At 38.2% G+C, this 14,970-nt stretch overlaps 1 protein-coding gene across 1 annotated transcript in view; it reads right to left on the bottom strand.

Annotated features, from left to right (window-relative positions):
• Positions 1–14,970, bottom strand: part of atxn10 (ataxin 10) — a gene marked incomplete in the record, with an annotated part of 61,635 nt that overhangs the window by 8,877 nt on the left and 37,788 nt on the right. The window contains 1 exon segment of the mRNA XM_024282887.2: positions 7,520–7,612.

Genomic DNA, 14,970 nt, shown 5'->3' with positions numbered 1-14,970 from the left:
GAGGGGGCTGGAGAGGGAGGGGGAGGCGAGCCGTGAGTGGAGGAAAACCAGCTCAGCTGATGATGAAACAGGGACATGTGGGAGTGAGCGCCGCGTATTCAACTGTATGACGTGCGTGTACGCGAGGCGGGGCGAGGGGGGGGGGCGCTCCTCCTGAGGATAGTTACAGCCAGCACTCGCAAATGATTACAGGACCCAAGTTTGGAACAGAGCTGCGGTTTTACGCCGCTCGTCCTGACAATTAATCACTCCCCTGCAATCAGAGCAGCTATGACTTGATCGGGCACACCTGGGTGATAGAACGCCGTCACAAAAAATCCCGGCGCCGTTTTTCCGCAGCGCCGTCATTACTGGGGCTCTGCAGAAGAGGCGAACGATTAAAAATGGACTCCTCGTGTCCCTCCTCCCTCCCCGTTGGTGTCCAGCCGGCTCCGTCCTCCACCCTTTCTTGTCCAGCCGGGCGCCGTACGGCGGTCGCCTTTCTCCCTGCATCAGCATTAAGGTCACCCCGCCACCACTTCCTTTCACCGAAAACTTAAAGATTCCCCTACACCAACAAAAAAAAAAAGAAAACTTCCTTTTTTTTTAATGGAACTCCCCTCCGCTGCAGTCTCCTTTCCCCAAAAGAAACCAGAACTCAGCAGAGGCACAGTTTTCCCTTCGTCTCTGCCTGAATTAGTGGTGAAGTAACAGAGCGACGGACAGGCAAACGTGTCCAACATTTTGATAAAAAATCTCTGCAAACGTCTGAGGAGGAACAGAAACACACCACCCTCCAGTTATGTGTTACTGTGTGCGTTTTTGTTTCTCTTTTTTTTACAAACAGAGGAGGAACGCAGCAATCGAACAGCAAACTAACATGGCTGCCGCCGAGCTGTCGTCTCTCCTCGCTGAATGAAAAGGCGGTACGCTGCGGCGGGCGCCTCAGAGAGCGGGAAGCTAAAGCCTCAGAAAAACTTAAAATTCACGGAGTTTAGTCAAACTGCACAAAAACACACACAGAAAATGAATCATTTGGATGTCAGTTGTAGCCCCATTAGAAAGTCTACAACCTGATCAGCTGTGATGTCACCGTCTCGCCACGTTTTTGAGCCAATCGCAGCCTCTGCCAGCAGAAAACGCCACAACAACAGCCTCCTGAGCGCAAATCAAACCACAGCGTTTACAAATATTGTTTTTTTCTTTCATTTGCAGAGTTTTAGCTTCTCATTTGACTGCATTGTTTGTCGTGCAACATGTGGCGGCGGTGGGGGGGGTTGAAAGGACCCGGCAGAGCCTGCTGCTCCGTACGTGGTGGAGGGTTCATCTGAGGATACGGCTCTGGCTTTGGCTGCGCTGCCAACTCCTGACACTGGAGCCTTCTGCGCGGCCTCGCCCCTGCAGGAGCGGCCATTGATGAAACAACCCCTCCTCTCTCACATCTCCATGACTCAACAGCCATAAAGCCAGAAAAAAAAAGGGCTGACCATAAATGTCCCGAGTGTGTAAAGGCGTATCGCACCCGAGATATGATAAGAATGCCAGTCGGGTTCGGGGTCTGGAGCGAAGGAGTTCACACTTTTAACCGCCGCTCAAGTGGGAGATCACTGCGAAAAATCCCAGCAAACTTGATTTAAATCAAAACGGTAAAACGGCGGCTGAATCCGACTTCAAACGAGGTTCTTATCTGAGCTCGCATGCCGTCACATCCTCATGAGTCATCTAGCTGCAATCAGCAACAATTAACACGCACACCTGCTGAGAGGAAAGCCGCACACCATCATTCCCAGCAAGAAATGACATCTAAATCACAGTATGGAGCACATATAAACGGCTCACCTTAAAATCTGGATTTATTAGATAAATATTAATGAAAAAAAAGCAAAAATCACATGTATAGAAGTTAATAAAATGCTGTGAAGTGAGAAGGTGTTGTTCTGTGAATTTCATTAAACAGTGTTTCCATTTTCTTTACATGAAGGACTTTTTTAGGCCTGAGGTTCAAACTCCCGCGCCGACACTCCTTCCTCTCGTCGCGGCGCGGGACGGACGGCAGGCCGGCTTCCTCTACGAGGTGGTCCACGGAGGGGCCTCTCAGCAGCACGCGCCTCCACAGCTTCTCTATTACCGTTGTGACCTTTAGGGTCAAACCTCTAAAGGCTTGTGAACAGAGGCCGCGACCCCGGGGTCAGAAGTGTGGCAGGCGGGGGCAGGCGGGGGCCCCGCGGCAAAAGGGAGCATGCTGTTTGCTTTGAAAGGTAAGGATCACTAACACGGAGGCCTAATAAGGATTAAGGGGCCATCTCCTTTGGGATGTCACTCCGGGGCCTCATACATCAGTCTCTATTAACCTACTTGACCCCCGGCGGTCATTACGGGGCGGCAGGTCACAGACCTGTAGAGGCGCGCGTCACATGAACCATTCTGACTCGACAGCGGCTGATTGCGCGGACGTTTTAGGAGATAAGCCCTTTGTCAACTCGTCCTCCTTTGGAGGAGGCCGGCTTGTTCAGGCAGCTTTGGACTTGCTGCCGTGAGCGAGCACAACGCCGTCTTTAAGCAAGGCACCTTCAGAATTTACACCAACAGACAGAACACTAGAGGAGGTGAAACACAGGGAGCACAAACCTGGAAATAATAAAATAAGAATAATAATAACCAAGAAAATAAAAGATTTTACTTTTATATATATTAAAGGAGAAAGTTTGATAGAAGAATAGAAAAAATTAAAGACAGAGAAGGAGAGAAATGGGAGGAAAATTACAAAATGGAGGACAGTGGGAGACAAGATGGTGGCCTGAATGATCCAGACGCTCGCACAGCGCCGATGACGTGGTCAGATGCTTTAAGAAAAAAAAAACACCATCGACTAGAAAACATGCCTAATGTGTCACACTTTTTGCATCATTTTTTTTTTTTACTTTTAATCTAAAACGCAGCAGATGCGTGAGGAGCTTCCACTGCAGAAATTCCTTCAGTCATTTACTCACAGGTTTAACCCTGAGCTGGGAAATGCACTACACCTCCAATAAAACTACAAATTGATGCATTAAAGATATATTTCAGCTCTTTAATGACACTTACTGAATATACAACTTTTTTTATAGAGCATAGCTGCACAATAATGCATTTTTCTCCTAATGTAATTAAAATTATGAAAGAATCCTTTTAAATAGAAGAAACTAAATTTACTAAAACTGCTTTTTGGTTTTAGACATAAAATAAAAAAGGTTCCACCCATTTTTTTAACGTAAAACGCCTCCAAACAGATTTCGGCTTAATTTGTTAAGTTAAATCCGAAAGTATTGATTTGTTAAAAAGTCAAAAAACATTTAATTTAACATTTATTTGAACTAAAATATAAATTTTCTGTTAAGAAAAAAACATCTTTACAAATATGCAATTATTTACTGTCAAACTTGAGGGTTTTTTTAACATTCTCATTCATAATTATTTTTGGATTTTCTCACATTTAGAGCTTAACTTCATAGTGAATCTATCAAACATTCTTTATAATAAAAAATATGTAGTAAAAGAGAAAAGTCTTTGGAGGTTTTCCTACATTTCCTCATGTTCAAATTGATTCAAGTTTAAATGTGGATTTTTATTAACTATTTAAGAGTTTTACATCAAGTTTTCTTTATCTTTAAGAATTTACATATGAACTAAAAGACTATTAACACCATTTTGGAGAATTAAACTAACACAAACAATCAAAATGTTAATTTCTTTTCATTTTTTTAATTATCTTCTTTTTCCCCATGTTTTTCAAAATTGGTTTCCGTATACATTTTTTTCTTAAATTGAACTCCAACCTTTAAATTATTGTATTTTAACAATTTAAAATTTAGTTTTTATTATTTAATTTTAAGAAATGTGTATAGTAAAAAAAGAGTAATTGTAGAACTTTTATGTTAACAAGTCATATATTTTAGTAAAATGTAGACGTATCAAGCACATTATCGTAGCACTTCGACTCGAATGCATTTCTTTGATAATAATTAACCATTCACCTCTTAAAAAAAGAAAGAAAAAAAAAAAAAAAAGAAGCTGAGCTCGTCTGGGTGGATGGAGTCTGCTCAGCAGAACAGCAGAGCCAAGCTTGGAAAGGAAAGGAGCAAATGGACCTGCGCTCGCTACAGACGACGTGTCCTAAACGGCTTTTAAAAACAACAGTAAATCCTAAGCAAGCAGCGCTCTGACAGCTTCACAGCTTCTCTTTTCTCTGCTTCTTCTTCATTAAAGTAAAGTCAGAGCTTTGGAAGAATCGCTGTCCTCGAAAAGTTTCCTCTCTGTAAGCCACTTTTTACAACTGAAAAAGTTTGTTTCTCCCTTTCTTAAGAGGTTCATTTATTCATTTTTTATCTAAATGTAACTTTCAGCATTTATCTTAATTTATTATAAGTATTTGGAGCTGAATAATAATAATGATATCTACAATAAAAGCAAAGGTGTGCATAAGAATCAATCACTTTGCCTAAAAAATCTACAGAAAATGCTCCAAGAAAAATCAAGAGCTGCATTTTTCTTCAAAGATAATTCATTTATAAACATCGAAAATAATCAAAAATGATAAATATGCATGCTGACTAAGAAAAAAGATTTTTAAACCTACCCCTCTTCTTTCCTCCAGTAAACACCTCCCTCTGATACTGGTGTGAACATCTCAGGCCCCGTCATACAGAAATATAGGATCTTTTTTTAACGCAGCTCTTATCAAACATGCTTGCAGCTCTCTAACATTCTCAGAGACTGGTACCACCTCTTAAAACGTTCGGACCTGCTGTTGGTTCTAGTTTAATGCCACGTCACACAGCCTCTGCAGCCTGGATGGGCCTGAGTGACCTGGCTCGGCCCAAACAGGGGCCTCTGGTACCCCAGTCTCCATCAGGATCAGAAGGTTCCAGGAGAACTTTATAGAAATCCCTTTTTTTATTTTTTTGCTTTTATCTAGGTATCTTTAATTCATGAAAAATGGAACTTTAGTAAGTGTTTTACTTTTTCTGATTCAATCATGTGACTTATTTGACTCCACATTTCTGCACACGTGTGTCTGGAACATTCTAGGCTTCGTGTAGTAAGGCCCTCCAGCTTCTCCAAACATAAAAGCAACAATAATTCTTTTTTTTTTACTTTTAAAAAAATATAAATTTAGTTTTTTTTTCTACTGCTTCCTGACATATGACATAAAAACTCATAATATTATTTTAGTTATTGATGAAATTATGTGGATTCACTTCTTAAATGTATATAATATATAACTTTCAAAGTGTTAAAATGCAGAATTTCACTCCTTCAGATGTTAATATAGAAAATATTAGTAATATTAATAAGTATTAGTAAAAGTCAGCAGAAACGAGAATAAAAAATAAATAAATAAAAGCCTTCCAGCAGAGACTCTTAGTTATGAAGGTCAAGATATGAAGGTATGTTGACACATTTGAACACTTTCTTTTACTATGAGCTTATATATATATATATATATATATATATATAATATATACTTAGATGTACTGTAAGCTCTTTGAATAAGTACTGATAAAAAAGGAATTTATTCATAATAATCTGGATTTATTTTCCTCTAATAATGCACAACATGAATTTAAAATTAATATTTCTAAGACAGTATATATTAAAATGATTATGAACCAAATAATATGATCTCATGATTAAAAATACATTTAAAACTGTATTAAATAGCAATATTTTTGCCTTTAAGGTGTAACTGTGGTTTCTCCCCCGGCGTAGAGTTCAGAGAGTGGCGAGCAGAGACGCTGGCTCTCAGGGGTTAAGATGCTAGCAGTCATGCGCCTGTCGGCTGCAACAAAAGCCTGCCTATGTAGGCTGCATACAGATGGAGGGAGTCCCTTTGTGTGCAGCGTTTCACACGTCGCAGCCTTGGAGCTGCCAGGTCGGGCTCTCTGGGCCCGGTCACAGGCCTGGCTGGCTGGCTGAGAGCAGCGCCTGACGCCGGGCTCTGGGGGAGTTTGGAGCCAGAAGTCCAAACAGTATCAAGAATAGTTGAAGTATTTCAGCAGGAATCCTACAAACTGATATTTTGCTCATGTCACAGTTTCTAGTTCCCCTAGTACTAGGTAATGTAGAGCAAAAAAAGCCTCAACCCAACAGGTGGAAGTTCATGACAGCCTCCCTGTTGGAAGTCTCATCACATTTTACATATTTCACTCCCTCTGATTTTTCTATGTCTCTGATTCAGTTCGTCAAATACACTTTCATGCTCAAAACTAGCAGAGTGGAGAACGTTTTTCTCTCTATAGTGATGTTATATTAACATATAAATATTACCTTTTTTATTTGTCTCGCTTCTTTGATATCAAGGTTTGGGGGTGCATTGAAAAATGTTCTCTACTATTCCAGCTAACCCAGTTATATTAAAAATCTAGACTTTATATATAAGAAGCAAAACTTTAAATTAAATGTTTTAACTGGAAATGTATTTAGAATTTTGGGATTTTGCTTTGTGGATTTAAGCTCAAGACCCGTTTATTTGGGTGAGGAACAATAAAGTTGGATTCAGTCACATTTTTGGAGGGAAAATGTGTTCCCATCAACACTTCTGCTTGGAAATGTTCGTCTTGTCATCCGGCCTGTATTTGTGTTTCGTTTCCTTAGAGACAGACGCAGTAAGACAGCAGCGGCAGTCAGACAGCCAAACACACCTAAACACTTTGTCTGATTACAACATTAAACTCCATTTAAAAGACAATAAATCAAACACTTACAATGACTTCAAACCTGTGGACTTATCCCATGAAGTCACCCTTTCAAAAAGGAGCTACTTAGTTAGTCATGCTGAGAGTTTTTTGGGTTGTCCGGGCCCGTGAGGGTCGTAGAGAGGTGTGTGCAGGTGTGTCTTGTAGTTCCCTTCAGGCTAATACACCTCAAAGCGGAATGCACCATTGTCGTGGTTAGGTATTTTATGAAATATTTGTAAAGGCGTGCTAATGACGTATGGATGATGCTATATTGCAATGTCATTGCGCCACACTCAAGCCGCAGTGAGGTGTGTATACCCCTACTAACGCACGGGGTGTCCAAGTAATACGTAAGTGCTTGTTAGACACTGGTAGCATGCCTCTTGATGTCCAAATTCTTCACACACAAGGAGTACACACAACTTCCTCCCTGCACTATTTCAACCTGTCGCCCGCAGCACGCCCATAGATTTTTGCTCTACGTAGATCATTGAATAGTTTTGCAATCTTAACATTTTGCCCATTTTTCGCCCGCCTGTATCCACATGCAAGGGCAGTTATGTAACTAAGAAATAAAAGGCAAGAAGGAGCAAACGGCGCTCTGCTAGATCCAAACTTTCCATCTAATATTTTAATGCCACTTCCAGATATATTTGATTTCATTCTGTTCAACTGGAGCTAACACGGAGAACTGAGGGGAGCTATATTTAGACTTTTATACAATATTTAGTGCTTCTGAGCATGTGCAACCACCATCACTTATGAGGGTTTTTCGTAGATCACTGAACATTTATCCCAGGTTTAGTTTAAAATGTTGTGCTCACCAATGCTGTCCTCTGCAGAAGCCTTTCAAATTAGGCATGTATAAAGCCCACATCAGGTCACTCGTTTCACTGGGGGTTGTACGTATCACAGATCTAGAGAGAAATCAATAGTATTCGTCAGGGTGGCCACAGGTTTGAAGATTAAAAAAAAGAAGCTGGTAAGTCAAGTGTTATCCCCATTAAAGTGCACTGCAAAAACTGAAACGTCAAAGTGGTGCAAATCTGGTGAATCTTCTCCAGGTTTTTTCTCTCAACGCTCTATTCTGATATTAGATGTCATAGAATTCCAATTAGGCACAAACAGTTATTATTCATTTCTTGATTTTCAAAGGGTTGGCACTTTCGTGAATTAAAAAGGACACCATCCATACATCACTACCAAATCTGAGTCCCTGATTGGTCCAAGTTCAACTTTCAGTGCATATTTAATGCGTTTTGTATGTAGATCCCAAAAGTGGACTCAAAAACTTTCATACATGCGTGTTTACATAGACTTTTACATAGTGGTTGCTTTAGCGTTCGTTCCTGAGGCCGGTGTGAACCCTGATGGCAGATTTTGTTGCTTATTTAACCCCTTCATGATGGAGGTCACTATAGTGTATAGCTTTGATAGCAAATATACAAGATATACCACAAGATACTAAGCAAAGAGAAAATGTTGAGTTCAGAATTGAGGGGAAGTTAGATCCTATGATGATTGATGTTGAGTTGACTATTACTGTTGTTACATTATTCTCAGTTGACAGGCGTTGTCTCTAACCATGTACAAATCAAGCTATAGAGATGCTGGAACCACCATTACAACATGATACCATATTTCAAATAATACCTACAAACAAATTACCATGAAATTGATTTTGAACGTTGATGTTTTCTACTGTACATAATTCATGAAGTACACTTGAGTGGACCGGTAAAAATATCTTTTAAAAATTTAAACAAAAAACTTTTTTTTCTAAAAAAAACTTTTTTTCTAAAAAAAAAAAAACATTATTTTGTATCCCTAAAGATGAATACAAGCACTTTGTAAAAGAAATCCTACCTTATTGCATCAAATTAATGCATGAGAGGATTAAAGAAAATGTTTCAAATTTAGAAAACTGTTTGGTTTCTTTCAAGAACTCCTGTTTTTGCATTCTGTGAGTTTGGCTCTAGAAGTGGACTTGTCTGCCCTCAAATTTAGACCCAAAACCCCCTTTTTGGACAAGTTTAAGTTTAAACTGGACAACAATACAAGCCAAAATTATTACCATTTTCTTTAAAGTAGATAATAATTCAATAATTGAGAGCTACAGCTACAGTCCATGTGCATGTTATTGACCACGATAACTTTGTTCTTTTAAGCACATGCAAAATTTCAAAATAAAAGCTTCTTTCTGAGTGATTGGATGGTCTCGGCTCTATAAAAGTCATAAAACACTTGAAAAATAAAAGATTAGACAAACAAAATGAATGCACAGGACTTCAAATTAACACACTAGTATTTTTAGGATAAAAATACAGCTTTATTTTATAGTTTTTACAAAAATTTCCTACAGATACCTGTAGATCTATAATATTTTTAACATCTAATCATACTTTTCATCATATATTCATCTTGTCCATATGCATTACATAATCCTCGAGTAGATGAGCAATAAAACAATCAAAAGTAGATGGTTTGTCAGTATGTGTTCATGGATGGGAACTTTATGGTAAAAATTACATTAAAATATAAAGTTTAAAAACAAAAAAATGACCAGAATATCAATTCATTCAGTGTTAATGCTAATTCTGTTTTTTAAAGGTTTTTATTTAAATGAACCACTCTTTTTGGTGTTTTTAAAATGTTCTTGTAGCATTTTCTGAAGATTGAGGATTAATACAAAGAAAATTAGCTTTAAAACTGCATTTCTGAGTATTTATTTATTTAAATCGTGGAAATATAAAATATAAAAAATGCTATATAAAAAAAAAAGCTGCAGCCTGCGGGCCACAAGCTTCTTGTCCCACTCCAATCTTGTAGACGTATAGATCCATGAACGTCTTCGTTTTCCCCGTATGAGCTAGAATGTGGCTCAAAACTGTACGGCTGGATAGCTCCACTAATATTCTCCATTTTTGTTGCACCACTAATGTTTTAGGTAAAGGGAAGATGGGGGGGGTTGTGTCAAAGCAACTCAGAGACAAATTTCTAATGAATTACTGCCGCTCTACAGAAACTACATCCTAGAAAATTACAGTTTTGGCTAAAAACGGAATAATCATAATTAAAAGACCACTTGGAACGCTTTGAAAATAGATCAAACGATGATCGGTGTTGGACTTTAATAGGATCGAATAGAAACTGAAATAGTAAGAGAACTATGTTTCTTCTAATTCATACATGTGATTCAGACCCGTTTCTTTTTTTCAACCTAGCTTGTCACTTTTGACCCAGAAGACATTTAATCGCACAGAGGATTACTCACTGCCACTGCTTGTATGCACATCTGGACTTTTAGATATTTAGACATAAAAGGATTAAACTACAGGTCCAATCTGATGGAGGAAGGCTGAGTATGCTGCAGCTGCGCTGAGGTTTCCTCTCATACAGGGAGGAACGGAGCCGTCACTACATAAACGCAGGAAATGTTTGTGAGGACGGGGACAACTCGCTGCCCTGACGGCACCTCCATCCCACACGGAGGTAATGGAAACTCTGCAGTCCATCAGCAACTGTTTGCTGGTTTTTTCTTTAAGGTGGAACTCAAACTTTACAAACAAAGATCCTTTCTCTAGTTTGGGTTTTTAAAACATAGATCAATTAAAGGAGAGTAATTGTTGAATTTTGGAGGAAGCCGAGCCACAAAAGACAAGAAGAACTTAGAAAAGGACACTACAACTAAACATTGGTCCAAAAAGTTTCCCATAATGCAAAACAAACATAAGGAAATGGTTTCATACCAGTTGTCATTAATTTGGTTTAAAAAAAATGGAGCAAACACGCAGGATTCTGAGAGAATCAGCTCAAAAATTATTTCACAGAGAGTAAATAATGGAGGGATGAGCAACAGAGTCTGTTGCTCCACATTGATGGTGAACCCCCCCTCCTCACAAGCTGCTGCCATACGATGCATGTTAATTAAACTTTTCACCACAGCCTGAAGAGTACCACCTTCCATTTTCTGACCCCACGCCCCTCTGTCACCAATTAAACCCACACTTGAGCATTGGACGTATACACACACGTATGGAGCGCCTGAAGTCCATACGACCGCGGTGAACTGGCTGGACGTCTGACAGCCACAGCCGAGGAGGAGACGTGAGAAAGGGAGCGGGAGTGCGAGTGTTAGTTTTCTGCCAGGGAGTCCCTATTGACCTGTTAAACCTTTGTGACTGGAACAAATGCAAATGGCGCTGACTTGTTCGCATGAAATACTAAAGGCCCCATTCAAATGAGGCCCCGGGCCACAATGCGGCAGTGGACCGGCGCTCTGTGGAGGGCTGGGCCGTCCCCAGACCGAGACACAGAGACAGAGACTCTTTCTGCAGCGGAGCAGTTCATTGAGGTTGTCTGGTGGAGAGCAATCATCCACTCTGATTGCTTCACACACACAGTTACAACAAAGACAGTAAGGATCACTGGCATAAAGCAGCACTAAAAGAGAGGAAACGTCTTTTATTTATCAGCCGATTATTACTACTAATACAAAAAAATAAGCCCCGCCCCAGAAAAAAAACATCAACAGTAATGAGGGACAATAAAGTTTAGGAAGGCTGAATGAGTGATGGATGCCTTCATAGGTCAAATGGAGAAAGAGATGGCCCATATCAGACAATTCAAACTCAGATAGCTTTATTCGTTTGAGATGATCTACGATTGGCGTAACTGGGTTACAGAGAGAAATGCTAAAAAATGAATGTGACTCATCACTGTGGGAGGCTGCGTGAGGGAATGCATATTACTGCAAGTATTCAAAGGGTTCATAAGTAATGAGTATTTGTCTGTCTTACTTATGTGACCATCTGTCCATAGCTGGAGAGCAGATGTTTGATGTTTCCAGGTTTCTCTGAAGTTAAAAGGTACAAAGAACTTTTGTAGTTTGTTTGTTGTTCAGAGAACATTAAAGAACCCACTCCGACAAAAGTCGTGTTTTTAACATGTTCGTGTGGGATTTTTCTGACGATGGTGGACATATATTTGAAGTAAATTAAGCTATACTTGCATTTCTGAGAATTTACTTATTTCAAATCATTGTGAATCAGCAGCAGACCACAAAAAAATGCTCTTTTAAAAAAGAACTTAATTCTTACGTAGAAAATATGCTCGGTGGGCCGTGCTCTGAGGTCTCAGCAAATAAGAGGGGGGGGGGTTGCTCCACGCCAACGGTACTGCCCACATTTTTTTAATGAACTCCTGCCACTCTGGAGAAACTATGTACTAGAAAACGACACAGGCTTTTTGATTTTGGCCAAAAACGACAATCGTAATAAGAAAAACACAATTAAAATAGATAGATGGATGATCAGAGTGGGACTTAACAATAAAAGGGTTTCTTAGTCGACCTTTTTTTCCAAATGGGTCCTTTCCAAATGGAGGAAGCTACCTGCTTGACATCCAATGAATTGGCTTTATTCATTCTAATGCTTTATTCTGTAAATCAGGACTCGATGGGTTTTTTTTCTTCACCAAAAACTGACTAAAAACATTATTTTCAGCTTGACGTTCTTAAAAAAAATCTCCTTTAAAGTAGGGTTATGTCTAAATTCCTTAACTACTCCCTAACCCCTCAAAGACTAAATAGTGCAGGACTATCCTGGATTTTAACGCAATTTGGACACATACTCACTACTTTATTTATTCTAGCAACAAATATAATGTCACTGATTTGCCAAAGTACTAACTTAAAAACATTTTATATGAACTGTTTATGAATCCACTGTGTTTCCAATTATATAAACTTGGCCGATTTTGAAAAAATGAAATTTATATACATTTTTGTCAAGATTTGTAATATATTTATCTTCATTAATGAGGTCCATCACAAGCGTGTATTCTTATTTTTATCGTAACTTACATACAGCAAAGTTTCATCGCTTGAAAATGTCTTTGAATATGTACAACAGAGTATTAGGATCACCAAAAAAAGTAATATTACAAGATTTAAAAACGTACAATTATGAACTTTTCTCATAAATTTATGACTTTTTTTCTTGTAAATTTACGTGTTTAAAAAGTCGTAGGTTATCGTCTTTCAAAGCGATACAATTCCTACTTTAAAACATGTACATTAATGAGAAAAAGTCAAAAATTTAGCCTATGACTTTTAAAGTCATAAATATGAGACTTTATTTGCGTAATTTAACAGTTATGACTATTTTCTCGTAAATTTACGACTTTAAAGTCATAATTTAAAAAAATAAAATAAATAAATAAAATGGCCATATTACTCACAAGAACCTTTCTATGTTCTTGTGAGTAATAAGTGTAAATATAATATTTAATAGCATCTATGTAATAGAAAAAGAATAAAAATACTAGAATTTGCAGATTTTTTTTTCTTAATCCGTCTGATTTCACAAGTTATAAATGCAAGTTTATTTACAGAGTCAGTATTTGATTTGCTTTTCTAGTTACTTTTTTTGAATTTACAGTTTTTTTTGTACTCTAACTCACATCTGTCACATTAAAATGACAAATCATTCAGCAGCAGTGCATTGTGGTCTATTATCACCAATCTAGTGGGCACTGATGCATAGTGTTTTTTCTCAAATACTTCTGGGAAGTTTTCAGAGCACTGGATGGTAGATTTGGACAGCACGGCAAAATGGCGAACACACTATTTTAGTGCACTAAATAGTGAGGGAAATCGTACACAACCTTGAAATAGAAAAAGAGAATAAATGGTAATAAAAGGTAATAAAAACAAAAAAATGAAGCTTTTTTTTTTTACTTTGCAGTACTGTGTGTGCAGTGACACCTGCAGAGGTCACACATGAGCTACAGCTCTGCACGCCGAAGGGCAGAGGAAATGTAAGGAGAAGAGAAAACAGCAGACGAGTGAAACCTCCATCCAAACCGCTCTTTTGTTAAACTACATTCAGAAAGTTATTCATGTCCCTATTATTCTGCTTTTTCTTTGTAATCTTTCATACTTTAACATCACTGGAGGACATTTTAAGTTCCAACATGGATCTTTTCTAGCTCTACTATGTTAGTAACCTTAAAGTTAACCGGTGCATTTACTTAAGTGGTGGTCCCCAGCTGTTGAGCTGTGGGCCGGTACTGTTCTGAGGGACAGTTGGTACCGGGCCACAGAGAGAAAAAAAAAAAAAAAAAACACACACATGACCTACATTTTACCCGTTTTCTTTAGAAGCTGATTCTAAAGGAAGTTTTATTTTAGAAAACTACTTGATTCACATTCAACTTATTCTTTACGCATTATTAAGTCGCTTGGTCGCGTGTCGAAAATCCATCCGCTACTTTCTTAAAGCGGCTGCACCAACTGCTAAATTGAAACCCCCAATCTAGCAGAGTTAACAAAAAAAAAAACGTATCTGGAAATATGTTTTTGTAGAGGAAACAGAAGATGAGCTTTCAAAATAAAAGAAATTTGCATTTATCAGACATAAACCAAGAGTCTGTACTCTAAATATAGATTTATTGTGACAGCTGTTCCCTCACACCATTATAATAATAATGTATAATATTCACCAACCGACTGTCTAATGTTATGAGGTTGCTGGTAATAAAGATGGATTCTTGTTTATTATCATATTTAGAAAACACCAGTTTTAGTGACGTTTTTTGAATATAGAAGTTGGACGTGGTTGAAGTTGGTGTCTGATTTTATTAAGCTTTCATATTGAAAGCCATGGGTAAAAGGGAAAATCTACATCACATTTTAATCCTTTCTACACAAAATCTAGAGGGCTAATGAAGCTTAAATTAGCTGCAGATATTTTACAGAGAATAAAAGTAAACTTTATACCGTCAAAAGTTGAAGGGATAAGAAAATAAAAAACAGAAGCAAACTTCAGACTTGTACAGACCGGTCAGTGAAAATATTGTCTGACATTAAACTGGGGTGTAGCCTGAAAAAGGTTGGGGACTACCGGTATAGATAACATACACAAAGAACATTTTATGAGCATTTGTTTCACTAAAAGAAGAAATACAGTATGTCATCTAGGATTTAATATTCCACTTTTCTTTAAAAACTATTACAATGTCCCGGCTCTTAAGGTCAGTGGAGCTCAAATCATCGAGACTAAAGAAGTCAAAGTCCTGTTCAAAACTGTTGAATGTTAAACTACAGGATAAAGTTTCCAAACATACTAAAAGAGACAAGATGATCGATGAGACAGAAACGTGGTCGTAATCTTCACTTCATAGGGATGGCAGGGAAACTAATTTTTATATCAATCTCTTCTTTAAAAAATATCAATATTGATTCTTCAAAACTTTTAAATTGATTTTTTTTTTC

The sequence above is a fragment of the Oryzias melastigma genome, linkage group LG23 (genome assembly GCF_002922805.2).
Source record: "Oryzias melastigma strain HK-1 linkage group LG23, ASM292280v2, whole genome shotgun sequence".
Lineage (NCBI taxonomy): Eukaryota > Metazoa > Chordata > Actinopteri > Beloniformes > Adrianichthyidae > Oryzias > Oryzias melastigma.
This window is presented reverse-complemented; position numbering and strand designations above follow the sequence as displayed.